We start from the raw sequence: 26,345 nt of genomic DNA on the forward strand, positions 1-26,345 counted from the left end.
CATCCCCGTATAGGCAGGGAATGTTATAATATATATATAAGAATCACAGAAACAATGTACTTTTAAAGGTCAGTTATAATTCTCGTCTACCTAACGCTAGCTTCATCCTCAAAACGAGAAAAAAAGTACACAGAGCTTGCAGTTTCTCTTGTGACTTCTATTTCAAACTGTCCCAGCCGTGTGACTGTAACAGCAGAGAATTCTTCAAATAGTCCAACTCTTCTGTCGTGCTTTCTCCAAATGAGAATTAGGATCTTGGGCTCATAAAAACTGTCATCAACGGACCATGATTCATGTCATTCAGTATCCTGTCTTTCAGTTAGATATGCTGGACATACCAGACGGTTCAGAAGAAGGTCCAGAAGCCCCGAAACATACCTGAAACACATGCAAACAAAGGAAGGATCTTCATTGCCTCAGGCAATCAAAGCCAATTTACGCTATAAATGATAAGACTTTAGAGTAACGCTTTTTTAAATAATCCTTCACGTAACTGTAGATGCTATTCATCCATAAAACTTATCTTTTTCTCCTAAGTGCTTGACCGTGGTCTCTCACAGGCTTGTGTTTCCGAGCTTACACACACACTGCACTGAGAAGTCCTCTTACTGCTTTTAAATTCGATACTTCTCAATTTCACTGCTGGCCTCTACCTGAAAACATGCAAGAGGTTAAAATAAAAATTGACATTCCGTTCATGCTTTATCATTTTATCTATATACTTCTCTCCACATTGACTAGTACTGACTGCTGAGTGGCCAGTGGCAATATTCTTTTTCCACTTCTTAGTAAGAAAAAAGTCTCAAGAAGAATTTTTTACTATGTCTACTTTTTCTAAGTCTGGCTTGACTTCTGGCTACCGTTTCTTTTGCAAATTATAGCCAACAGGCACCTTCACCGAGCCTGTCAAGGGGTGCAGGCACCTACTGAGACAATGCTCTGGTTTTGGATTTTCCATCCCATTTCTTAGCAACAGTCATGTTTTCTCCTATTGTAGTCCTAAAGCTGGTGCTGCCTATTCACAACAATAAGGCGGGTGAGAAGCTTCCCAGCCTTGGCCCACCCAGTGGCTGCAGCACCTTTAAAACACAAAAATGTAACTTGTGCATGCCAGTAAGAATTACCATAACATTTGGCACGAGAGCTGTGCCTGCCAAATGACTTTGGGCTCAATGGAAGCTCTGGGTTGGTTTACAAATGACTAATCAAGGACAGTACGTTTCAGACTGAATGATATACCTTGTTTGGGTGAAAGTTTGATTTTGGCACGCTAGGTATTTTTACAGAGAGCTGAAATTAGTGTCCAAATACAAAGTCATTTGGGAACTCAAGAAACAAAATCGTCACAACTTTCTGGTTTTGGAGCAGACGAAGGTGTTTCTCCCACTAGCTCAATTAACTTAGTGAAACTGATGGGAACTCACCCACAAGAGAAAACCACACACCTCTTGATGCTCCAGAGGCTGTATGCTTGTGGCTAAGCTACTTGACTAGAAAAAAGCAAACCAAACAAAACACATGCCCAGTTCCAACATGCTGGAGATACTTACACGCTTTTCAGTTCTTCAGAGCATGCTGTGCTCTGCTTTTGAATTAACATGGCAGGAAAGATCTGCTGAAGTTTCTGTATCGTAATGATCCAAGTCGATCCCTTCCTGCAAGTTCATTTTTCATGTGTCCAAAATACAAGTCTCCCAAAGACCCACCGCCGTATTGCAAACATGACCTGTGCGCTATAAGCTTTGCCTTGAGTCACATCACTATCATCTAGTAGAAAATAGGAAAACATCCCCCACTAAGTGCTAAGGAAATACGAGTTGATCAGTGTTGCTGGAAAACGCACCGTCTCGTCAGCCAACGATCACTGGGACTTCAACTGCAGGCAGACCAAGCATGCTACTCCCAGTCTCCCACACGCACTTCCAGTTGACCAAACTGAGACGTGCTTAAAATAGACACATCTTGGATCAAAACAGTTTTCTTTCCAACTGCAGAATTGCATTTGTTGGAAAAAAGATCTCCCAACACCATTTACATGCCACTTGGCGGGGAGGGGGGAATCTTTCTGACCGTGTGCCAAAACTTCACACATCCAAGACTCACAACTTCCAAAACTCAAGTGGAGGGAAAACCCTGGGAGTAGTCCAAGGTTGGAAAATGGCAATGTCTCCCTGAGGCTTAACCTCTGCGTGGATCACAGAAGAAGGCGGTAGCCACCGCTGGCTCACCATGGAGTGAAGCTAAGAACACAGAGGACCATGCAGGGGCTCCCCCAGGGAGACCGTCCCCTCACCTGTCATGCAGCAGCTCCACAGCGCAGGTGCCTGCTTCCACTCAGCAACCACAAGACACAGCTCAAAAGCCAATGAACACTTACACAACGTTACCTGAAAGAATAATAACCAAAACCACAAAAATCCAACAACTTTCTTCCCCGGACTGAAGATCCTCCCCTTTGCTATTCTTCCATTTGCAGTACTTAGGTAGTACTACTTCGTAGCACTTCCCGCTCTCGAACCAGGACTTCAAACCCAGACAAAAATGGCAGTTTCATCGCTCAGCGATGCCCATCAAATAGGGCCTGAGAAATTCTTCATTTTAAGATCAGCACAAGTATTCGTGCTATGCTCATGAATGATCTGACATAGAAGCACCCTGGCAACTGCAGGTCTTGACATCCAGATGGCACTGGGGTTTCCCTCATGTGACGCAAAGCAGCAGGAACGATGCCCTTTGGCCACAAGTCCCACCAGCCTCCAAACAAGCAAGGACAATCGCCTGCCCTCAAGTACCTCATTAAAAAGTCCAAACAAACCACTAGCCACCAGTGAACAGCAGGACTGACTACGCTTCTACTGCAGAGAGAGAGTGTCTCTGTCTGCGCGTGCGCGTGTGTGTGTGTCTGCGCGAGTGTGTCTGCTTGCGCCTGTGTCTGTGTGCCTGTGTCTGTCTGTCGGAGGGAAATCCACAGTTAAAAAAAGATTCATTTCTCTCTACTGCATTATACTACTGCTCCCTTGTGCTCTCTCTACATTTGTAATAATGCACCCTACAAGCCCCACAAGCTCCAAAGCGAGGGCCCAAACACCCTGGCAGCGGCGGGAATTATAAAAGGGCTGGGCTGTGGAAGGACACAGCTTCAGGGAAGGGGAATGCCTTTCATCTTCACAGCAACAAAGTAGCACTCCCCTTTCAACTCCCTAATGCAGTACAAAGACTGACACTGCCACAACTGTAACAGCATCAGAGAAAGTATTAGAGTAGTCTCAACTTGTGTGCAAGGTCAGATAAGAAAACTTTATTGGGACCTTGATTTCCGCTGCTGTATATAGTCGTACATGTATACAGCTATTAGCTAACAGGAAGAGATCTGGTCTGCATTAAAAAAACACAACGGCTGCCTAGGCAAGTGGTTAAAATGCTTTGGCTTTCCTCCTTCTGGCCATCAGTTTAGATCTTATTTTGAATCTGAGCTCATACACCTGTTGTTCTCACATTGTGATTGTGATGCAATGAGGCATTTCATTAACTTCTCATCACTTACACTTCCCAGGTAGGTATTCACCAATTGCAAAGGGATCGCGTGATTGTTTCTTTTCTCCTTTCTATTCATGGATACGAATGAGAAATACACACCAACTCAAACTACAGAAATTGCATCATTCTGCCCACTGGAACAATTTCTGCAACATCCAAAGCCAAATCAGCCTTATTCCACAAGTAATTCCTAAAACCGGTATTGGCTTTGCCAGCTGAAGACCCTGTGAATCCAGATTACAATGATTATATCAAAACATGAATTTAGCCTGCAATCCCCTAAAAGACACATGGCTTGGAAAGAAATGACCTTTAAGTGTGACTCCATTCCAGAAGAAGACTCTAGAAAAAGCATTTGGGGGTTCACTATTTATCTTGTCTCATAGATTCCATGCCAAATTTCCTCAGGTGGTAGACCAAAACCTTTCCTAACTGGAAGTACTGCAAATTTAGACTAGGCTCAGAGCCAAGATAAACACTTTCCCTCTCGGGAATTACCATCAATATTAAAATCTGTTACCCGCTCAGCAACAGTTATGAAATCCACTCACATCTCTTGGGTCAAAAATGTCTTTCTCCCAGCACAGACAAGGCCCTTAAAGTCACCGGCCCATTTCTCCATCCTGACATTGCTTCCAGAGTTCTCCGCTAAGTTTTCAGGCCACATGCTATTCTTCATCCTTTCAGGCAGACACAGCTTCTGTATTACAGAGAGCACTGGCGTTAGTGGATCCAGTTCCCAGCCACTACACCAACGTCTCGGAGCTTCTGTCCTGATTCAAAGCAGAAAAGCGGCGATCCTAGCAGGGGCACGCGCAACCCCAAAATAACAGCCGGTCACGACACTATTCATCAGAAATAACCACGAGACTGGGGGCAGCTCCAAGTTCGCATCAACATTTGACCTGCCCAACTTTAGGATCACTACCAAAGGCAAAGAACATGTCGGATCACACACACAGAGCCAGGATGCTCCATAGCTTAAAATACAAAAGGTTTTTTGAAAGACAACTTCACTTAAGGGTATTCTCATTATTATGTTTCTTCCAAAACATTAATTCCTCTTTTCCCATGCAATATAAATGATTACATTATTACTAATGATTTACAATAGGGAAACAAAGAAGAAACAAGAGTGCCTCCATCCACCCCTCCTTTCATTTTAAAAAATTACAGACGGGAGGGAGAGGGAGGGCTGCCCTCTCTTCTGCTACTGCTTTTTTCCTTCTTTTACTTTTCCCATTTTTCTCCCTAGTACAACAGCAACTTTAACAAAAACATTTCCACGTGTTCTTTCAAGCTTAGAAGTAACATACCATCCACTATTTAGTGAGTTCCCTAATCTCTTTTGTCAGGACAGAACTAAGTAGGATTTTACTGCTTTTTAGTAGGCCACCCTGCTGTCTCATTTGTCTTCTCAACAGGCCTGGTTTGCCTACAATTTGAGCTAATTCGTTCCCTCTTCAGGATCGCCGCCTACTTTATATCACTTCTCCTCCACTCTCTCCTCAGACACATCAAGGGAGACACCATTAGCACCTTAAGGCCTTAAAGAAGCATAGTTTTGTTGCTGCTTCCAATCAGTAACAAGCTACCTTTGCCCCTGCTTTCAATCTTTCACCTGTCTCTCCTGATGCCGTACCACCTCAAGTTTTGAGCCTTCCAAGACACTTGGAGAGTGTGGCGATCCCATCAGTCAGTTCTTCCCCACACAAAGAACAAACGGCCTTTAACACGTGGTTCCTCTCAATTTCACTCAAATGCCATTTCATTTAATTTTTCACCAATTTTATTATTAGGTTGTTGAAGATACACCTTGCTTCCTTTGTAAAGCATGCAGGCAAAACCAAGTTCAACTATATAACCATAGCAAGTACAAAACAGAAAATTTCTCATAAATGACGGGGTTAACAAGGCACAGCATACTCCTTCACACATCTTCATAAAACGTGTAATTATATCCTGAACTGCATGCCTTTACAACACAGTAACATATTGCAGTATCACTCACAGCGGCACTTTTTAACTGCCTGTCTGCATCACCTACAGCTTGGGTAGCATTTCACATTAAGAGGGATCTCTCTTTTTGTCACATTTTATTCACCCTGAACTCTGGCTGCTGCTTTCCAGCTCTCGGGAGCCACCAACAAAGATTTTAGGATAAAGGAATTGACAACAGACCAGATGAAAAGGATTCCAAACACAAATGACAATTTTGGGTGTGACCCTTTATCACAGCAAAATCGCAACAGTCCGTTTCATTAAGACCTCTCAGCAAAAAGGTGCAACGCCTAAGGACAAAACCAGCTGTCAAGACAGCTTGTCTTGCAATCCTCCTTTATGTTCACCCACTGTCTTGTGTATAATTAATAGCCACTCTAGAAAATCATAAGCCACTTCAGGAGAGTCTTAAAGGTCTCTACTGTACTTCTGTCTTAATGACAAGCAATATCCTTTTGCTAAGGAACTCCAAAGACATTCCGCTTGTCCTGATAAATAGAAGGATTTTACGTCAATTGAAGAGTAGCAATGGGTGGCAGAAAGTAAGCATCATCAAATGGCATCAGTTAATAAATTCCAGAAGAAATGCTCTTTCCCACATTCTCAAGTCCCTGAGTCTTAAGGCACAGACTGCGGGAATGAACTCCCTCCCATGGCATAAGATCAGGTTCGAGACCATCTCAGGAACTTCAACATACACCAGTCCATGGGACCCCACAGGATGCATCCCAGGGTCTGGAGGAAAATGGCTCATGTAGGTGCCAAGCCACCCTCAACCATACTTGAAAAGTCCTGGCAGTCAGATGAAGTCCCCCAGGAGTGGAAAAAGGGAAACACTGAGCCCACTTTTCAAAAGGGTAAAAAGGAGGACCCTGGGAACTTACTACGCCCAGCAAGATCATGCAACAGATCTTCCTAGAAGCTATGTCAAGGCATAGGGAAGACAGGGGGGTGACTAGAGACAGCCAACTTGGCTTCACCAATGGAAAATCATACCTGACTAATGTGCTGGTCCTCTACGATGGAGCAACTGCGTTGGTGGATAAGGCAAGAGCAACTGATGGCATCCACCTGGACTTCTGTAAGGCCTTTGCTACAGTCCCACACACCAGCCGTGCCGAGACATTGGAGAGATACGGATTTGATGGATGGACTATTCCATGGATAAGGAACTGCCTGGACAGTGGCATCCAAAGAGTTGCAGTCAATGGCTAAGTATCCAAACACAGATAAGTAACACAGATAAGTAACAAGCGGCGTCCCTCAAGGGTCCATACTGGGACCAGTACTGTTCAACAGCTTTGTTGGTGATGCAGGGACCAGAGCATCTCCCACAGAAGGAAAGGTGGAGGAGCTCACACTGTTTAGCCTGGAGAAGAGAAGGCTCACGGCAGATCTCATCAAGCTGCAAAGATATCTGAAGGGAGGGTGCGAAGACAACGGAGCCAGGCTATTCCCAGTGGCGCCCAGGGATAGGAGCACTGTGCACAAACTGAAACATGGCAGGGAGGTTCCACAAGGTGTGCAGCCTCCATCAACACCTTCGGCTTGCTCTGCCAGCTTTTGCATGGGGGAGAAAAGCAGGTCTGGGCACTGCACAAAGGCAGCCCCTTCCAGAGCTACTCTCCCCTCTGCTCAGCTGCGCAGTGCTACAGGTCCCATCGACGCCTGTCCCAGGGGGGTGGGTGTGAGGCTGCTGGGGATGTCGGCAGCAGTGAAGACTCATGGTGAGTTCCTCCATCTTCCCTGAGCACCTACTGCACGTGCCCTGTGTGAACCTGGTGCTGTCTGGGGGAGCGCATGGGGACTCTTCCCACAGGGAACCCCAACAGCTTGCCAGAGTGCGCCCCTCCCAAGCGCATCTCGCCCATCCCAGCTTGAGCACTGGGCAGGTGTGGAAGAGATCCGGGCTTCCCTCCAGCTCTCCATCCCTCTCTCCCTCCCTGCAGCCAACCTCCAAGGGGGCACAGAGACACAGGCACATCCCAGCCCAGCCCTGCATCTCTGCCCTGCCCCAGGGCTGCGGCTGCTGCTTTCTGACCTCCAAAGGGAGCCCTCAGGAAGACCTCACCTCCCCTCTCCCACAGACTTCTGGGGCTTCCTTGGCTTTCCCGCTCCTAGCACAAGACAAGCTCCAGCACTTTGCACGTCTCTCTTGGCAGGACATGGCATCGGGCACCAAGGAAGCCATGGAGGAGAAGAAGTCTGCTGCAAGGGACGGCAGCACAAGCCAGCCGCCACAGGCAGGTCCAGCACAGGCAGCAGCAGACTCCCAGTGCCCCATCTCCCTGGGGGACATCAAAAAGGCAGCCTACTTGGCCTATTGCATGCACTGCTTCTCCTTTCCCTGCATCCGGCGGAGGGCCAGGAGGACAGATGCCTGCCTGGTCTGCAGCCTCGGTGGCTGGCGTTTAACACAGATGCTGACCACAAGACAGGAGCTGGGGCGGACAGTGACGCTGCAGGGGCAGACCCGTGTGCTGGGGCCGCAGCACTGCTGGGGCGGGCGCCATGGGCGAGGAGGGCCCGCTGCGATGTCCCCAGGCGATGGGTTCTGATGTCACCAAGGCATGGACTGCGACGTCCCCCAGCGACGGACTGTGATGTCACCTAGTGATGGCCTGTGACATGCCCGAGCCATGGATTGTGACCACGCACCCCTCCCTCTATATATTTGGGCGCCGAGTCTCAGCCAGCTGGCTCGTGGCCACACTCCAGCTGAGCCAGTTGGCGAGGTGTGGAGTGTTGAGCGAGGCCTTTGGCACCGGTGTCGTGCTCGAGGAGTTGTTCGTTGCAGCTCTCAGTGCCCGACCCCAGAGCCGTTGGAGGATTTTCTCTGGCCCTGCCAGGTTCAGGCAACCGGGGCAGCCAGAAGTCACGTTTGCAGCAGCAGAGGTGAGCTGGGTGGGGAAACGTCACCCTGGGGAGCTGGGAGGGCTTCCTTCTGGAGGGACCTGGGCATTTCTTCCACCCCTGCCCAGGCCAGCCAACGCCTGTGGCCTCTCTTCCTTGTCTGGCGTGACACCCGCTGCTGCAGCGCTGGTGAGAGGGAGCAGCTTGACATCCCCAGCTCCCCCCAGCCCAGCGCAGCACGGGGACAGCATGGCCAGGGAGCTGGAGGAGCGCTGTTCCACCTGCCTGGGCAGCTGGGAGGAGGCCAGCTTTCTGATGCCACGTCTCCACCGGTTCTGCTACCATGCATCCTGGCGTGGGCTGAGAGCAAGGCCGAGTGCCGCCCCTCCCGCCAGACAAGCTCCAGCACTTTGCACGTCTCTCTTGGCAGGCTAGAGCGTCGTGCGCTGAGGAAGCCATGGGGGAGAGAAGCTCTGCTGCAAGGGACGGCGGCATGAGCCAGCCACCCCGGGCTGGGCCGGCGGAGGCAGCAGCAGACTCCCAGTGCCCCATCTGCCTGGGAGACATCAAAAAGGCAGCCTATGTGGCCTACTGCATGCACTGCTTCTGCTTTGCCTGCATCCGACGGTGGGCCAGCAGGAGTGATGCCTGCCCGGTCTGCAGGCAGCCGCTGGAGCAGCTGCTGCACTCGGTGAGAGGGGACGACAACTACGAGGAGTATGTGGTTGGCTTGCCCGCCCGCCTGCGCCGGAGGATGGCCATGGAGAGGGCCCGCAGCCGGTCCCCGCAGCAGCGCTACAACCTGCGCAGGCGGCCCACCAACGACCAGCCCTCAGCTGGCAGAAGGGAGCCTGCGGGGACCCACCGCGCACAGAGGCGGGGTGCAGCTCCGGGGCCCTCCAACGCCACCTCCCAGCAGGCTCCCGCACGCAGCGCTTCTCGGCAGCCAACCCCGCCGAGGCCATCTCGCGCGCAAAGACTGCCAAGTGCAGGCGAGCGCCAGGCTGGCCCTCCTGCTCCTCCGGACCCACGCAATGGCATGGGGTAGCTGCGGCCCCTCAGCATCTGCCTCTTCCACCTCCAATAAACACCTTGGTGCTTTCCAGGGTGCGTGCGTTTCATGAGCAAAGCGCAACTCACCGTGGGGAATGCTTTCCAACACTGGTTCATCAGTGAGGGAAAGGCAAAGGGGAGAATTTCTCGGAGGGCACCATGATTTCATTGTAGCTGGAAATAAATTTCCTCCACCTTCCCTGACCACCTGCTGCAGGTAGCCTGTGCTAACTTGGTGTGTTAGAGCGTGGAGGCTCTTCCCCCAGGGCCCCCGACAGCTTGCCAGAGTGTGCCCCTCTCAGGCCCATCTCGCCCATCCCGCCTTGAGCCCTGGGCAGGTGTGGAAGAGATCGGGGCATCTCCTCCAGCTCTCCGTCCCTCCCTCCTTCCCTCCATCCCTGCAGCCCACCTCCAAGGGGACGCAGAGATAGGGGCACATCCCAGCCCGCTCCTGCATCTCTCTGCCCTGCCCCAGGGCTGCGGCTGCCGTTTTCCCACCTGCATCTACCTGGGAGACATCAAGAAGGCAACCTACATGGCCTACTGCGTGCACTGCTTCTGCTTTGCCTGGGAGATCTGCGGCGGTGGGCCAGCAGGAGAGATGCCTGCTCAGTCTCCAGGCAGCCTTTCGAGCTGGACCAATATAAAAGACTTCATTTGCCTTCCCTAGAAGTCTGGTCACAGTAAATAAAACAGAGAAGGCCACATTAGTAGGCCGGCAAGTAACCAAGCAGAGCACATGTCTTTCCTTGGTCAAGGAAGAAAAAGAGCCGGTATGCAGAGACTATGAACACAAACATCCGTCACCTACAATACTCAGTTCCCACTTTTGGCTGGTTAAATAGTAAATCCAAGGCTGCGTTTCCAACCCAAGGCATCGACCTTTTCCATTCACTTACTATTTTCTAGTAAGAAAAAAAAGTACATCTTTTCCCCCATTTTTTCGGCATGTTGCTTAACCCAGAGTATTGCCATTCAAACAGCATTACAATCCAAGCCTCCTCCCATTTTTTCTTACTAGGTTGTTGTTCTCCCCACTCATCTACCTCAGGCACATGCAGCAAGCCTACGCTCAGACACAGCCAAAACCACTTCTTACCAGACTCATTTACTCCCTACAGCCATATCTTTACTCAGGATACAAGCTGATAACCGTAACACATTTTTTTTCCGTTTTCAGCATTTTGCCTCTGTAGACCAACCAGACCTGCAGAGCCTCCAGCAGGCCTCGATCCCTTGACTAACCAGAGCAGTCTAACAAAGTCTAACAAAGTTGTTACTCTTTTATGGGAGAAGCAGCACACATAAACACAAGCCTGCAATTTTCAATGCATCTCGCACTCACTCTTTTCTTCAGGGGCTGACTGCTTTAGATACCACACAAGCAGAACTGGCTCGAAGACCGCGACGGTCTGCTTCAGAGCTACCTTACGACTGTGCTGCCTTACCGCCTTGGACCCCACGTGAGCTTTGCCCAGATCTCACCATCATCCGACGTGCCCTGTTTCTTCCCCATTCTTCAGAGCATCCTCTCTTCACAGACACGGTGATTTGCAGGGGCCTAGGGGATCACCCACGCCAGCCGCTGGCTTGAAGCGCAGCTGCCAAACCTTCCTCCGCGGAGACTGCACAACCCCCGCCGAAACCTGGCCCACTACTGCCCTGCCCTCCTCAGGGAAAAGTTCCCAAGGTGCAACGTGACCCTCCCAAGCCACAGCTTCCGACACCTCTCCCCTTCTTACACTGCCTAGAGCTCAGCTCCAGCCTCTTTCTAACTGCCCTTCTACTCTTTTTAAAAGGCCACTGTTACATTTCCCTCAGAACTGAGCATAAGCCTTCCAGCAGGGAACAGAGGGGACCGAGTCTTCCTGCAGGCTACTGACCGTGCTCCTCCTAATGCAGGCCAACATGGGGCTTGCTCTAGTTGCAATGGGAGCATACTCCTTTTTTCGCCCAACCTGGCGCCCACGGGAAACCTCAAGTCCTTGGCAGCGCAGCTGCTCCTCAGCCACGCCCCTCCCAGGCTGCACAGAGCATGGGGCTACTTCACCCCATCTGCAGAGCTCTGCAATATGCCTTGTTTGACTCACGACGTTTCCAAAGGCCCACTCCTCACGCGTCTCAAGGGCCCTCCGTACCGCACCTCACCTCTTCCGCCTCTCTCACTCCCCCAGTTTCATGTTCCCTGCAGACCTGCCCACGGTACAGTCTTCCTTGCCATCTCGGCCACCAGCCTCTTGAGAGAGACACTGAACTATACTGCACCCAGAACTGGACCCTGAGGGTACACCCCTTTTCACCAGACACTAACTGGACCTTGAACCATCACACTTACTCCCATTAGGTCCAGCCCTCAGGCCAGTTTTCAGCCTACCTAGCGCTCTGTTCATCCAGCTTATACTCCTTCAGCTTACAAATGGGAATAGCACGCGAGCATCAGAGTCTTCTCAAGTCAAAGGAAACTCAGTCCACCCCTCTCCCCTCACCCGCAAAACCTGTCATTTCGCCACAGAGGCGGTAAGGCTGGTCAAGCACTGCTTGCCTCCAGAACATTAACTCCTCTTGATTACCTTCTTTCCCTTTGCATCTTTGCCTTGCTATCTGCCTCCTGTGGGCAATGTTCTGCAGTCATCCCTGAGGATTTGAGCTGTCCGAGTAGTGTGCAACACCTGCTCACCCCAACACAACCGGACAACTCCTTCCTGCTGCGCACACCTTGGCACATTCAGTCGTCTCCCTTCTTTTGTACCTTTTCCATTTTGCACGTCTAAACCTGGTGCTTAAGTAAAAGACCTCTCAAAACCACAAAAAACTACAGGAAAGGAAAAAGAACTCCTCCAGGGAAAACTTTTCAGGCTGACTTTCAAAACAGGTCATGATTTGCGCCTAAGATACGGAGTATAAAAAGTAAAGATTATTGCTAGAGTGGCGGTGACATCGTTCTGAGTGGGTGCTCATTGCAACGGCATTCTCATTAGCAAACACCTCAGCCACCCAGGCCATTTCAATGAGGTGTGAGCAATTAAAAACTAAACAAATCAAGAAAACCAAAATCGCAACAAAACGAAATTTGCAAAAGGGACAAATTCCTCGCATTACGGAAACATTTTTTGTTGAAAATGCCTTTTCTTTCCAAACTCAGAATGGAAAAGCAGCTTTTGCAGTCGGGGTTAGCATTGCCTGCAACTATTTCACCACCGGCAGAAAACATACAAGACACAGATTGTCCTTGCTATTGTTTTTGCCCTTGAATGGGTGTCAAAAAAATAATAAAGAAACAAAAAGCAAAAACGTTGAAGGACTCAAACGAACTTTAAAGCAATCTTCAAAATATAAAATCTTTCCAAGTGTCAAGCGCACAAAAAAAAAAAACAAGGCACCAAATGACAATCCTCTTGGAAACCTATTAAAAGGAATAATTCCAAGTTTCTAAATCATTTATCACAAACTGAAAATTAAAAAAAAAAAACAAAACCAAACAATCTGTCCCGTCAGTACCTCAGGTGTTATTCTCCAATATTCCAACGGCCTGATTAGACCAGCACATTCCAGAAGAGACTGACGTCAGCCTCTTCTTTTTTTCATTTTTAAATGCTCACAAAGGCTGGTTTACGAAAGGTAAAACTTCAGCCAATGGGGAAAGTGACTGTGGAAAACGTGTCTCGAAAGCGCTAAATAAAAACTAAACGGAAAGGTAACCTTCCCTTCCCTACGTTCATTTCAAGACTACGTCATACATAAAACAGCATTCAAGAAGCCTGTCGTCAGTTACCAGGCTGCTTCTCCTCCGCCACAACTTCCTAAAAGTATACCTTTACTTTCAGATGTTCTTTGTTTCCTAAAGTATATGCATGCTTTACAAGCATTCCTAAAAGCAGGCCAAAAATCTTCCCTTAGGCTGATACCCAGCAAGCCAAACAGATTGCAGCTGGGGTGGAACTACACATTTGCTTGCTGCCCAGTTCCAAACACGCACGGAAGAGTAACCAACCCGTGCACTCATCTCCAGCTGAAATCATTGGCCGGCACTCCTCAGATGGAATAAACTCCTCAGAGCGTAGCTGTTCTTGCTCCACTTCAAATCAATATATGTATTCTTTGAATAGTTCATGTTACATGATGAAAGCAAATCATTAAATAAAAGCGTATGTGAGAGCCTATGTTACAGCGGCACATCCAATGACTTCATACATACCTTCTCACGTAAGAACGGAAAATAGGTGGAAACCACCTTGGCCATGACAACCACAGAAGAAAGCAAGTCGGAAGACCTAAAATGATCCAGCTGCACTTCATACCTATTTGTCTACTTGCAGAAAACTCCCAAGAAACATACAGCACTGGAAGAGCACCTTGAAAGCTTATTCTCCTAAAAAAAGAAATATAGCCTGCGTTTGACATCTCATGAAATACCAAGGGAAATAGAAGTACACGGAATTAGCCCTTCCTTCAAATAATTTCTGTAACTCTCCCGGTTTACAGCTGCGACCTTCTCTCTTTCTGAGCACTTCCTATTGCAGCAGAAGCCCCGCTTTTGATCTCACCAAAAGACGGCAAGTTGGAAAGTGAAAGTCAGAAAAAACGTTCTCTCTGGGACATTTCCTCAGTCGGGACAAGAGGAGGTACAAAGAACAGTCCAGAAAAAGGAACAAAACCCATCACCTCTGGGGCTTGGGAGCCAGCGGGAGGAAACAACCTGTGGGCTATCAGTGTCTTTGAGAAGACTATACACACTTGGAGCAACTCTGTCCTATTTCAGTCACCTGGTAATCTGCCCCAATATCTATAGAAACCAAGGCTTCCCATGTGGTTTGGTTTACTTGATTTTAAGGTAAAGCACAGAAAACTATTTCAGGGCAAAAAGTGAAAACATCAGGGTTTCACCACGCTTTGTTTCATGGATGCACTTCAAGCACTGAATCCACTGTTGACCCTAAAGCAGACAAGTTCTTCATCTGCAAGTCCCTTTTCAAAACTCAAGCGTCTTTCTTGTATAATGTGACAGGCACCGTCAAGAGTGATGATGCGATGGGTTTAAACGAGGTGACTCTTACTATAGTTGCGCCACCACTGCGTCGCCTCATGTCGAACGCTAGCCTTAAACACACTTGAACAGCTAGCCTTCCGCACTAGACTTGCGTGGAAATACCACCTCCAATATGCCAATCGCACAAAAGTCTGGAGAAAACATTGCCAATAAAATGAGAGCAAACATGAGACAAAAGTTGAACCTGTCTAGCTTTAAATTTCCATACAGGCTGAGAGATGGTTCACGATATCCATATGCAGAACTAAAACCACATTTTTAATCATTTAAGAACTTCTCCTTATGTTTGTCTTCTGCTTGGCTGTGGGATGCTTTGCTAATTCAAACACGAGCTTATTCTTACAGGGGAAAACCTTTGAAATATTTGCTTTAAGAACATACAAACATTCAAAACAGACTAGAAAGCCGTTAGCTAGCCCACAGAGTCCTGCACATAAATAGCTGCTGGCATCTTAGAAGAAAGCACATTGGGCGGAAGGTGGATCCATGCTGCCTTCACACCATGGACATGAAAACACACTCCCAGAGGCCTCCAGCACCTCGGTAACTCCATACCAGGAGTCAGAATTACACAGCTGTCAAACTCCAAAGAGGCACGAGCAGTATCTCCTCCTGGGGCACAGCAGGAAAGACATGACGCCCCATCTGCAAACAAACAAGCCAGAAACCTAGGAAAACCTAACGCTCAGCCAGGCTGACAAACAGCCCCCTTAGCTCTCGGCTCCACAGCAAGGACGCCATCCCACAGCGGACCCCAGCCTTGCCTGCGGGCTTGTGTGTGCTGGCGCACACCTCCACGCTAGCTCTGGCAATACCACCTGAACCCTTCACAATAAAGGCCCCCCAAAAAGGTATCTCCAACTCCTGCAGTCCTGCCCAGCTACAGGGAGAAACGCTTTAGACCCTCAATAACATGCCAGTACCAGGGACGACTCTCTTTTCTCACCGTGAACTTCCTCAACTCCCAGACAACCTGATCTTGCAGGATCAAGGACGGGCAAGAAGACAGGGAGGCCCCAGGGTACGTGAACCCAAGGCAGGCAGCACCCCTGGGCAGCCTCCCAAAATTCCCCACGTAAAACAGCAAAGGAATGACAGGAGGCTATTTACAAAGCCAGAGAAAGAGCAGGGAGTCTGCACAGCACAACAGGGGCAGGCGGCTCACATGAGCATCAGACAGAGCCTCGCAGGGCAAGAGCAATGGCCCCATTTTAGCACCACGCTTACTGCAATACCATAGGCATTTCAGCAGTTGCACTTTAGTTGCTGTCCTGTACACACAGAAACGCTATACTACAACGCCACGGAAATATAACTCGCTTTTCTACCCAGCTGGGCATCACGATGAAGTAACAAACTTTGATAACTACCTTTAGCGTTGCTGTAATCAGATAGCTATTAATAACAAATAGTTAAGAGAGCACATACACAATCCTGTGTCACTAATTGCCCATTTATGCAAGCACTTCTGAGGCCTCTGGGATCATCCCGTTCCTCTCCGTATACCCTCAGAGACCCCTGCTACAATCTTAATTACCCACTCTTCCACGCGGTTCTGTTCTAGGGTCACTGATAGCTCGCTCTATGCTTTTTTAAATCGATGCCTGCATTTACGTAACTACCCGACGAAGCCGCCCAAACCCACCAGCTTAAGGGGGGGGGGGGAGGGGGCGCGTACCGCTGGTTGAAGCCTGATCATTCCAGCACCCAAATGAGCAAAATACCATCTTATCATCATCAAAGGCAAATCCACCTCTAATGCTTCTTTGGTGCAGCGTTCCACTCAAAGCTGAGTTGTGATCCACCAATATCGTCACCAAAGAGAGAGACAAAGCCTCAAATGAAAAATTCAAATACATCAGGAAGGAAAACTGGCATTAAAAAGGAAAAGAGAAAGTATTTTTCGAGGAAGCCAGAAGACGGCTTACAAAGGTTCCAGCACCTCCGGAGGCAGTCCCAGTACCAGTGCACTGCAAAGGGAACCCTTTGGAGCATACAGTTTGATCCAAAGAGGCATTTTGCCAGGACATTTACTGTATTCTTTACTCTAACTACTGGGAATCAGTAACAAATACGATATTAGAGAGCTGTATTATGAAAAAAACCCAAAACATCGTAGTAATGAGATGCTACTCTATGCTTGTCATAGAACTTTGTAAGAGGAAAAAAACAATGGGAAAACAGATACAAATCTTTCATGTGGACTGCTTGTCCATACAATGTACAATATTTTCCCTCAATATCAACATATGCATTACCAAAAGATAGAAAGTATATGCGGTCTTTTGTACAAATGTAGTTTTTTGGATGGAGGTCGTTTTTCAGATTCAAAGGAGAGTAGCAGGCGTCGGACTTGATGATCCTGACGGGTCCCTTCTAACTTAAGGGTATTTTCTACGGTTTTCTCTCCCACAGAAAGGGAAAAAAGAAAAGCTTTACAAACTTCACATGAGAATGAATGTCCCAAATACACTGACGAATGGTCTTTACATCCTTTCATGCTGCATTTGTCATTTTTCATTTGCTGAAGAAAGCATTCTCCGATAGTCAGTATTTACACCCTGACAAGGTTTGATTTCTGCTTGAATTGGTATAGCCCCTTAATTCACGCCTTGCATTTGATTTTGTCCTGTTCTGGAACTACACTACTGGATCTGTTACAAACTCAGGTGACAAATTACAAAATGGTCTTCTGAAACCACAAACATCGCTCAAAAAAAAGAGGGGGGACGGGACACAATCTAGCAGCCAGCCTTTTTTGCCAAATGGCCCTCTGTAGCCAAGTCTCCCCTAACTAGCAAAGCAAGGAACACCACAGCGTCTCAGGTTTTTAACTATAGTTCGCTTTCCAAAGAATAAAACAAGGACGAGTCACTCAAATCAAGCTCATGTCTTTCTTTAAATGAAAGAAGAGATTTCAAGGCTTCAAAGGCAGTGGAAGAGAGAGTGCTAGCTTGAAATAGGGATTCTGAAAGCACCAAAGCAAAAGGCCCTTTTTAATCTCTACTGTTACTGACTTGGGGAAGCAGAAGTCGCTAACACCTAACGAAGGCTTTTTACAGAGACATTTTAGACAAATTGGCCAGGTTTAGTACACCTTAATCCCTACAGCATCATCAAAACTGGAGGATCAAGGAAGACAGAGTTGGCAAATACATCAGAACAAGCAGGCATCTTCTGTAGAAGGAACATGAGCCATCCAAAACACAGCGGCTTCTAGCAGACGCTTCCCCACGTTGCAAGGAATCGGACGAGCTTTAGGCTGCAGTCCAACTGGGGCTTCCAGCCAATTCAAACGCAAGCTGCTGCCAAGAAGGGCAGTTTGACACTCTCCTGCCCCTTCATTCCTGGCTGAACCTGACCTTCTGATGCTCCTGCTCAGCAAAGCTTTGCCCTGGGGACCCACTCAGCTGAAGAAAACAACTTGGGGTCAGGTTCAGGTTGCAAGGGGATCCCGCCCCTGCTCCAGCTCACCCCAGGGCTGCACAGGTCCTGCACAACAGGACAGCAAGCAAAAGGAGCAACCACCCTTCACTGAAAGCCCCTATTTATGTCCGCTTAGAGCAACTGCCACATTGCAGCCTGAGGGCAGGGGTTTGTCTCCTCCATTCCGCCCACGGGCCCTAAAAACCCTGCTATTACATTCACTCTCTCAGCAATCCCATGACTAAGTGGAGGAGCTCCATCAGCAGAGACAGGGGGAGACTCATCCCCTCAGCCGTAAGTCATTTGGTACCCGGGAGACCCAGCCTCTAGCCCTGGCTCCACATCTGGCACAACGAGAAGTAAACTCTAGAAAGCCCCAAGAATCAGAGTGGCTCATTACAGGCTTCTACACCTCTTTTCTTAGTCATTCTGACAAAAAAAGAATTGCCAAAAAAAAAAACAGAATCCACATTGTAACCCTCTCCTTGCCAGCAAGCATATCACGCATATAAGCTAGCCCAGCTTACTAGCTAACTCTGAACGGCAGCAGAATAAGCCCTGACAGGCAGCCAGCCTTACCCACGCCACCTGAGCCACCCAGCAAAGATCAAGCCTTTCAGGTCTTCTCTTGAACACTTGGATTGCTTTCATCCTCACCAAAAAGAGACTTTCCGTTCCAGCTCTTAGAAAAGAAAACTCATGAAAAAAAAAGATGCAACAGTGATTCAACTCTTCTAGAGCTTTGCTGCTTCTATGAATGGTAATGGAACTGTTTCCAGCTTCTCTTAGTCTTCAGCAACACATCCTAAACACAAATCACGCATCTTCCCAAAAGCCGCCAAGTCCATAAAAATCTTGCAGCTCAACAGGACTCGGCTTAATACGTACATACGACAAGAGGACTTCAGGACACAAGTGCAGCTGGCTACGCAGAAAGCACTGGCCCCAATCTCCGTTTGGCGCATGTCTGTCTGATTCCCCTTCTAGCACACAAACAGCGGTGCTCACCTAAGGCAGGAATGAAAAAGCACACAGCAAGAGTTTCAGCGCCCGAGGAAAAAAGTCACCCTTCTCAACGACTCCTTTACCAACCCGCAACACGCCACTCTCTTCAGGTGCAGTACCAGTCTGTTTCAAACAACCAGCTACACAACACAACCTGCGCCAAAGCACGAAGGCAACTTCTCTCTCTCCGGACGCCCCATTTCGCTCCTTCCCTTCCACACGGATTTAACGCTGCCATGGAATCCTAGGCAGCTCTGTCTCAATCACCTGCCTCTTCCGGAGCATCACCTGTACCAGCAACAGAGTCAAAGATTCTTCTAACAGACGGAAATACTGCTCAGAAATGAGCAGCTGCTATTGCAATCCTAACACCGTTTCTTCTTTTCCCATTCTTTATCATATAGACCGAGGGCCTTCAAGAGCACCTGGCAGGCAAGACTGCTCTCACTCTGTTCCAGATCCCATCAAAACACACCTGTTCTCCAAAAAGTTGCCGTTTCCCGGCCCCAATCCTACCATGCAAAGCTGACCACCTGGGCAGTCATAGAACTCAGTCTCCAAAACGGAAGAAAGTAAACCTATGCGTCTGCTCGAGCCCACTTGCGCTCAGTGCCTGGAGCCCAAATTCCCTGACGTTCAACAGCCAAATGAATTAGAACCACAGTGATAATGTCATCTATTGGCAGTTTTCTTCCCAAGAAGACAAACCACAAACACAGAACCAAAACCCCTTCCAAGGCACAACTGGCAAGGCAGAACCGCAATTCTGCTGTCTGATCCAGATCAGCAGCCATCACATGCCCCTACGGATTGGAAAACGACCTGGTACACACACAGCCCAAACACCTCCGAGCAAAAGATTAAGCTGCCAACCTAGCGCGCTGCTTGCAAGTCTCATTAAGGACCGCTACTCCGACACTGATACCCAGCTGCGCAAGAAAGGCCTTCCCTGCTCTACCAGTGCAGCGGGTGGATTCTTTTCCATCGGCATTTACAACATTTACTGGAACAGTCTCCAAAAGCACCTCTCCATTGGGAAGGAAAGGATAAGATTGCCACCTCGTTAGTATCAACTATTCAACATTTACTTTCGTTCACCTGTTCACAGGCACTGTAGCCTACCAAACCCATTCTTAAAATGGCCACCTTGCCCCACGGCCATTCAGAGAAAGACTTACCCACCAAATTAATTCCCTTCCCTGTCTTTTTGTCATTAATAGTGCATACCCTCTTTCAGTGGCCCATTTACATGATTTTTTTCCTGCTTAACGAGGGACTGCCACAAGGGCAAGCACGTATCAATAGTAAAGAACCGGTCAACATAACTAAAATCACATTCCTCGTATTAGCCATCGCCCTTTGCCCTTTCGGGCAGGCGCACGCTTAGTCTGTTTTGATCTACAAAGACAGTCTTGCCACTAACCACGCTATTTCCAGAGAAATAGGCCTGAACTTCAGTTACGGCACTGCAAACAAACTTTCTGGCTACTGCAACGCAGCTTTGTTACTCCAGAAAATGCTACTATGGAATGAAGTCATTTGCTCCTACGACGACTTCACCGTAGGGAGATGGGTCACGCTGTGTGCGTCCTTCATGCATTTTAACACTCTCTTACACGTCGAGAAACACTGTTAAAAGGGTATCGTAGGCAGAGGCGGGGTAACAACAAATCGCATTGCTGTACAAGAAATAAAAAAAAACAGCCCCTGGTTTTGCTTTTGCCAGGAATGAACTCCATTCAAACACAGCCGAGTCAATAAGAAAATACAGGCAATTCTTCTTCCAACACCACAACATATTTTAAGAACCTGCAATGCAGAACAAACAGATATGCCGCATGCTTACCCCAAAACAAGCTCTTAAAAAGACCCAACCTGAACAGCATACCTCAAATACAGCAGCACCCTCTCAAGGACTGGATGTAGAAACCCTCACGGTAACGCTTTAGCAACTTAGAGCACAGCAATACTGACAACACGGCTGCAGGAACTGGCACCACTCCAAACGGAAAGACGCGAGCAGAAATAAAGACGCTTGCAGCAACCTGCCGTGGATGCTTCCCTCTCTTTTTTCCTTACACTCTGCGGTTTACGTTCGGATGCACGCATTAAAACACAATTGTGGCGGAGAGAGATTGCGGATACAGCCACTTAGGTTGCAAGATGTACAACTCTGTAAACAAACAGCACAAACAGCAATTTACACCCTCACTTACCTCATACCACCAAACACTGACTTCCTCCAAACCTTTGGACACGCCTGCCCACCCCCACGTCCTCATCAGTGGCGTACATTTCTCCAAGGCATTCACCTATATGTGGCACCATCCTCCGCAGAACCTCCCGGCTGGAGATCATTCCCGGCCCTCCCAGGCAGAAATTCTCTCCAGGCTCCAGCCCCAGTTTTCCAAGTTCTTCAACAGTACCCAGACCCGTCTCTCCCAAATACAGGGCTTTACTGCTCTTCAGTGAGCGAAGAAACTCCTCCCGTTTTTCACCTGAAAAAGAGAAAAGATTACTGTCATTTCTCTGCCAGCCATCTCTCTGCCCGTACCGCAAGCGTGCTTAAAAACCTCACGGGCACCTGAGACTCTCACGGGAAATCACTGCCAATGCAGTCCCCTATACCGAACTGAAAATACCCTTGCACGAGTCGACCTTGCACAGACTCCTCTGCGTTTCATTATTCATCAACATTACAATGACCTTTGCATTCAGCCAAAAGCCACAATACGACCAGAACTTAATTCTACCAGTGAACCTTCTTCTGCTCAACCAATACTGAGGGAAAGCCCTCCTTTGCCCGTTTAAAACTCGCTCGGAAGCAGGACGCTTTGCCAACCTAGTTCCAGGCTGGGGAGGGGAGGGAAGGGGAGGGGAGGGGAGGGGAGGGGAGGGGAGGGGAGGGGAGGGGAGGGGAGGGGAGGGGAGGGGAGGGAGGAGGGAGGAAAAACGCCCCGTACTCTTTCAAGAGGATGAAGTTTGGAAGAGACCAGAGCAAACTGAAACTAACCCAGATCAAGAGCTTTGATTACAGAGGAATTGTGGCAACAAGGGAAAACTCCGGCCCCTTCCAGAGCATTTCCAGGGCCGCAATGCCTACCCCCTTTTCCTTCAACCCCCCGCCCCGCTTCTTTGAAGAAACTGCCATGTCATATCCACTTGAAATTAAAGGCTTCTGGGCAGGTCTAACTCGCAACCTTGGAACCCCTTAAAGACAGCTTCATTGCAACTCCAAAATGAGCCCAGAGAAACCACCGACAACTCCGACGTCTGCCACCCAACGTCTAGACGTACGCACGCACCCGCACGCGTGCCAGCATGTCGCAGACGAACGACAGCTGACGAGCAGCAGCCCGGGAGGCGACTCCAACAAAACCCAGTGACAGCCAGGGAAGCACACCGTCCCCTCCAGTGAACTTCCAGCAGCGCTCGCCACAGCGCCAGCAACCACGCTCCCCGCCCGGGCCTGCGCTTCCAACTCCAGCTGCTCGCTCTTCCCCAGGAGCACGACGCCGCGCGAGGAACGGCAGCAACGCGCGCAGCGCAACAGCACGCGGGCTGCAGAACATCCTTGCCTCGCGGGGCTCCAGAGCTCGCAGGGAAACGGGGCCAGCGCTTTCCAGAGACGCTGCAGAGGAGAACGGCAGCTTTACAAGCAGCCTTCGGCGGCTGCGTTTGCTCCGCCGAAGCGTCAGCGAGCCAGCGGAGAGCTTCTGCCAGCGCCCAAAACGCCGCTGCCCACGAGCGCCGAGCCCAAGCCCTCGGGCTGAGCCGCAGCCGCGGCGGGGGCCGCCCGGCCGGAGCAGGACGCAGCCGGCAGCGCTCCCCGCCGCTGCCGCTGCCGCCCGCCGCCTGCGCGGGGGCGGCGGGACGAGGCGGCACGGCCGCCCCTCGGCTGCGCGGCCGGCCGCGGGGCCGCCGCCGCCCCGCCGCTCCCCTGCCCACGCCCAGCCCCGCCGCCCGCCGGGCCGCGCCGGGCCGGGCCCTCTCCGCCGGCCCGGGGCAGAGCCTCGCCCGGACGGCCGCGCCGCCGCCAAGCGCGGGGGCCGCAGCCCCGGCACCCCACGCCCACGCAGGGCCCGCTCACCGCGCCCGCCGCCCTCCAAGCCGCCGCCTCAGCCCCCCGACGCGGCCCGGCCTCCCCAGGGGCGGCCCGGCCCCGCGGGGGCACCTCGGGGCTGCCACCGCCACCTCAGCGCCGCCACGGCGCCCCGCGCCCGGGGGCTCGAAGCGGCAACCGCCTCTCCCGCCCCCCGCGGGACCCCGGGCCGCCGCTCCCCGCCCGCCCGCCCCTCCGCCCTCCCTCCCTCCCTCCCTCCCTCCCGCCGGCGGAGGGGCGCGCCCCGCTCCCCTTGAATGGAGACGTCGTCGTCCGCCCGCATGAACCACTCGTACTTGTCCAGGTAGCGGGCGTGCATGTACTTGATCATCAGGAAGGACTTCTTCTGCGGCGGGGAGGAGGCGTCCACGCCGGGCAGGGCGACGCCGGGCAGCGGGGGCAGCCCGGGGGGCGCGGCGGAGCCCTGGCTGGAGAAGAGCTCCACGCGGCCCGGCCCCGAGGGCGCCCACGGCCGCTGCGCCGCCACCGCCCGGCTGCCCAGGGACTTCTGCGCCGTCCTCACCCCCACGGAGAGGAAGTTGCGGGGCTTGGCGCAGCCCGGCGCGCCCCCCACTCCCCGCTCCCGTTGCGGCTGCCGCCGGGCCGGCCGCTCCGCTTCTCGCCGCCTTCCTCCTCCTCCTCCGGCTCCCCTTCCCCGCCGCCGGCGGGGCCGGAGACCGTGCCCTCCTCCGCCGCCGCCGGAGGCAGCTCCCAGCGGCTGCTCCTCAAACTCGGGCCGCCCAGCACCGCCGCTGCCGCTGCCTCCGCCGGCGCCTGCTGCCCGCCCGGCGCCGCCGCGCCCCCGGCCGCCCGCGGCCCCGCCGAGCGCCCCTAGGAGGAGCAGAGCCTGGCGCCGCGCCGCTTCTTCTCGCTCAGCTCGGCCGCTTTGGGGGCGAGGAGCCAGGGGGCGGCGGGGAAGCCCAGCCCCAGCCCCAGCGCCACGCTCAGCCAGGCTCTCCGCGACCGCGCTGCCGCTGGAGGCGACCCCCGGCCCGCGGCGGCCCCGCCCGCGGCGACTCCCGGCGCGGCGACTCCCGGCGCGGCTCCCTGCCCCGCCGCGGCGGCCCGGCCGCCCGCGCTGCTCCCGACTCCAACTTCTGCCGGCGGGAGGGCGGCGGCGAGGACGGCGGAGCGCTACCGGCGGCCCCTTCGCTCCGCTCCGCTCCGCTGGCACCTTGTCGCCGCGGCGGCTGCTCCCTCCCCGCCCCTCCCACCGCTCAGCCTCCTCCACACGGCGGCGGCGGCGGCGGCGGCCCCCGCTCGGCGCTCGCCGCTCAGCCGGCTTCCTCCGCGGCTTCCGAGCGCCTCACCCCGGAGGGCGCCGCCGCCCGTGCCCGAGCCCGAGCCGCGCCGGGGAAGTGGCGGCCGCCGCCGCCGCTCCGGAAGGACACGGTGGTTTTGGGGGCCGCCCGCGGCTCCCCCGCGCCGCGGCCCCGCCGCCCGCCGGCGCCCCCTCCGCCCGCCGGGGCCGAGGCCGGGGCCGGGCGCCCGCGGGGCGGTGGGGCGAGGGTGCCCCCGGCCGCGGCGCTTGGCCCCGGTGCGCCCCGCTCCCGCCGCCGCGTCGGGAGAGGCCGGGGGCTCCTCCGCGGCCGCGGCTTCACATGGCCCGAGGGCGGCCACGGGACGCCGGCTAGCCCCGTCCTGCCCTCGTCTCTCGTCCCAAGGCTGGCCACGGCGAGGCAGGTCAGGGGTGCAGTGCCAGGAGGAGGGAACCCATTGCGGATTTCCTTTGCTGAACACACCAGTGACCTAGAAATCGTTCCTCAACTAAGCTATTCCGTCACTTCCATTATGTAGAGCTCCTTCCAGATGTCGGGGAGCAGGGCTGATACAGGAGTGATACAGAGGGGTACCATCTGGCCACCCAAAGGCAACAGCCACGCAGAGTCCTGCGGGAGGGAATGCGCCCCTTGTCTTGACCGGGCTGGTAAGACTGACTGCAATGGCTGCCAAAGCTTACCCTCTGTCATTTTCCTCAATCAAATCTTTTAAAAAGCAAGAGGGGAAAAAAAAATAAAAAGCCAACAACCAACCAAAGCAAACTTTGCAAGGCTGGAGGTACACCTGCAGGCATAGCTGTGCAGTACAATGGGCAACTATTCAAGGGGGCCACAACCCTTTCCTCCCTGTTCCTGGGACATGGACAGTAAACAGCACTTGATATTGTCCCCTAAAGATATTTTTGTAGGAAAGTTAGTGGTTCAAGTCTATTATTAGCTATATCTGTCTTTATTTCACCAGTAATAGTAAGTAAGCAAGCAAGGAATCAGGATTGCTTTGCTCTCGCTGTGTCTCTATCGCTAATCCTTATTTCTGGCTTCTCTCATTCAAGTCATCGCTACTATGAATTTCAAGGCTAGGGCTTATATGTGTCAGCTAACAACTTTTTTCTCTTAACAATACTTTAAACAGATTTCAGGGCTTCAGCAGCTAAGGCAATCTAAGACCGCATCCAATAAGCCATGCCCTGTCATTTGCAGCCTTTAGCTGCTGCCACGGTAGGAAAGGTGATTACTCTGCTAAAACAACTGATACTTAAATCAGTAAGTATAGCTCGTAAGTATTTTTCCTTAGACTAATTGAGCACCCATCAAAAGCCCTGCTACTACCTTGGGGGTAGCGTTCCCCAAACACCATAAGACTGCACAGTTGATTTGCTGGAGAAGAGCATTTGCTAGAGGTTGACCCTCCTACTCTGATGTAAAGGTACGGGCCTCAACTCTCCTCGTACTCTCCCAAAGTGTGATTTCCTGAGCAGAGGGGAGGCAGAGGATTCCTTCTCTGTCTCTTGCAGTGTCAGACAGGAAATTATAGATTCTACTGAATATGGAAGATTTGCCATTCTCTCTTACTTAGTTAGCTTCACTCTTCACCTTCAATACACTCCGTGATTCATCTCTCATGTTTTCAGCGTTACATTTGAAAGCCTCTTCACACTGAAGAGCGCTCAGCGTGCTGCTTTATGCCTAAACACTAGCTGACAGATCCAACGGGAGGAAAAGAGCTTCCTTTCCAGTGAAGCTGACATTAGCACTGGGGGGTGTTGTTCTTTTTTGCATTAGACGGCAGCCCACCACTGACACCTGCTTTCAGCAGAGTGATACGTTACAGAATTGCCAGGCTTGAATAAGCTCAGAGCACTGGCAGGCAAAAATCCCCTGGGAGGGAAAGGAAGCGAAGCAGCGGTTCCTCGAAGAAACAGTGCCAGGGCTGAGAAAGAAATTTCCCGTTACGTGCATTTCCAGTGCACCCACTGTTACGTGCGATAACAGGCAAACCCGACTTAATTGTACAGTCTGTAATGCCTGAAAGAAAAGAAGG

General features: G+C 51.3%; 1 pseudogene across 1 annotated transcript; it reads right to left on the reverse strand.

The window, feature by feature from the left end:
• Positions 1-74: 74 nt before the first annotated feature.
• LOC148050524 (chondroitin sulfate synthase 3 pseudogene) lies at positions 75-24,994 on the reverse strand (annotated as a pseudogene). Its single transcript, XR_015701054.1, has 4 exons — positions 24,985-24,994; positions 23,321-23,782; positions 21,139-21,420; positions 75-653 (listed from the first exon to the last, which is right to left on the reverse strand). The product of XR_015701054.1 is annotated as a chondroitin sulfate synthase 3 pseudogene (transcript).
• Positions 24,995-26,345: the final 1,351 nt, after the last annotated feature.

This window comes from Nipponia nippon, unplaced genomic scaffold (genome assembly GCF_047370975.1).
Source record: "Nipponia nippon isolate SJK-2023a ecotype South Korea unplaced genomic scaffold, ASM4737097v1 scaffold_8, whole genome shotgun sequence".
NCBI lineage: Eukaryota > Metazoa > Chordata > Aves > Pelecaniformes > Threskiornithidae > Nipponia > Nipponia nippon.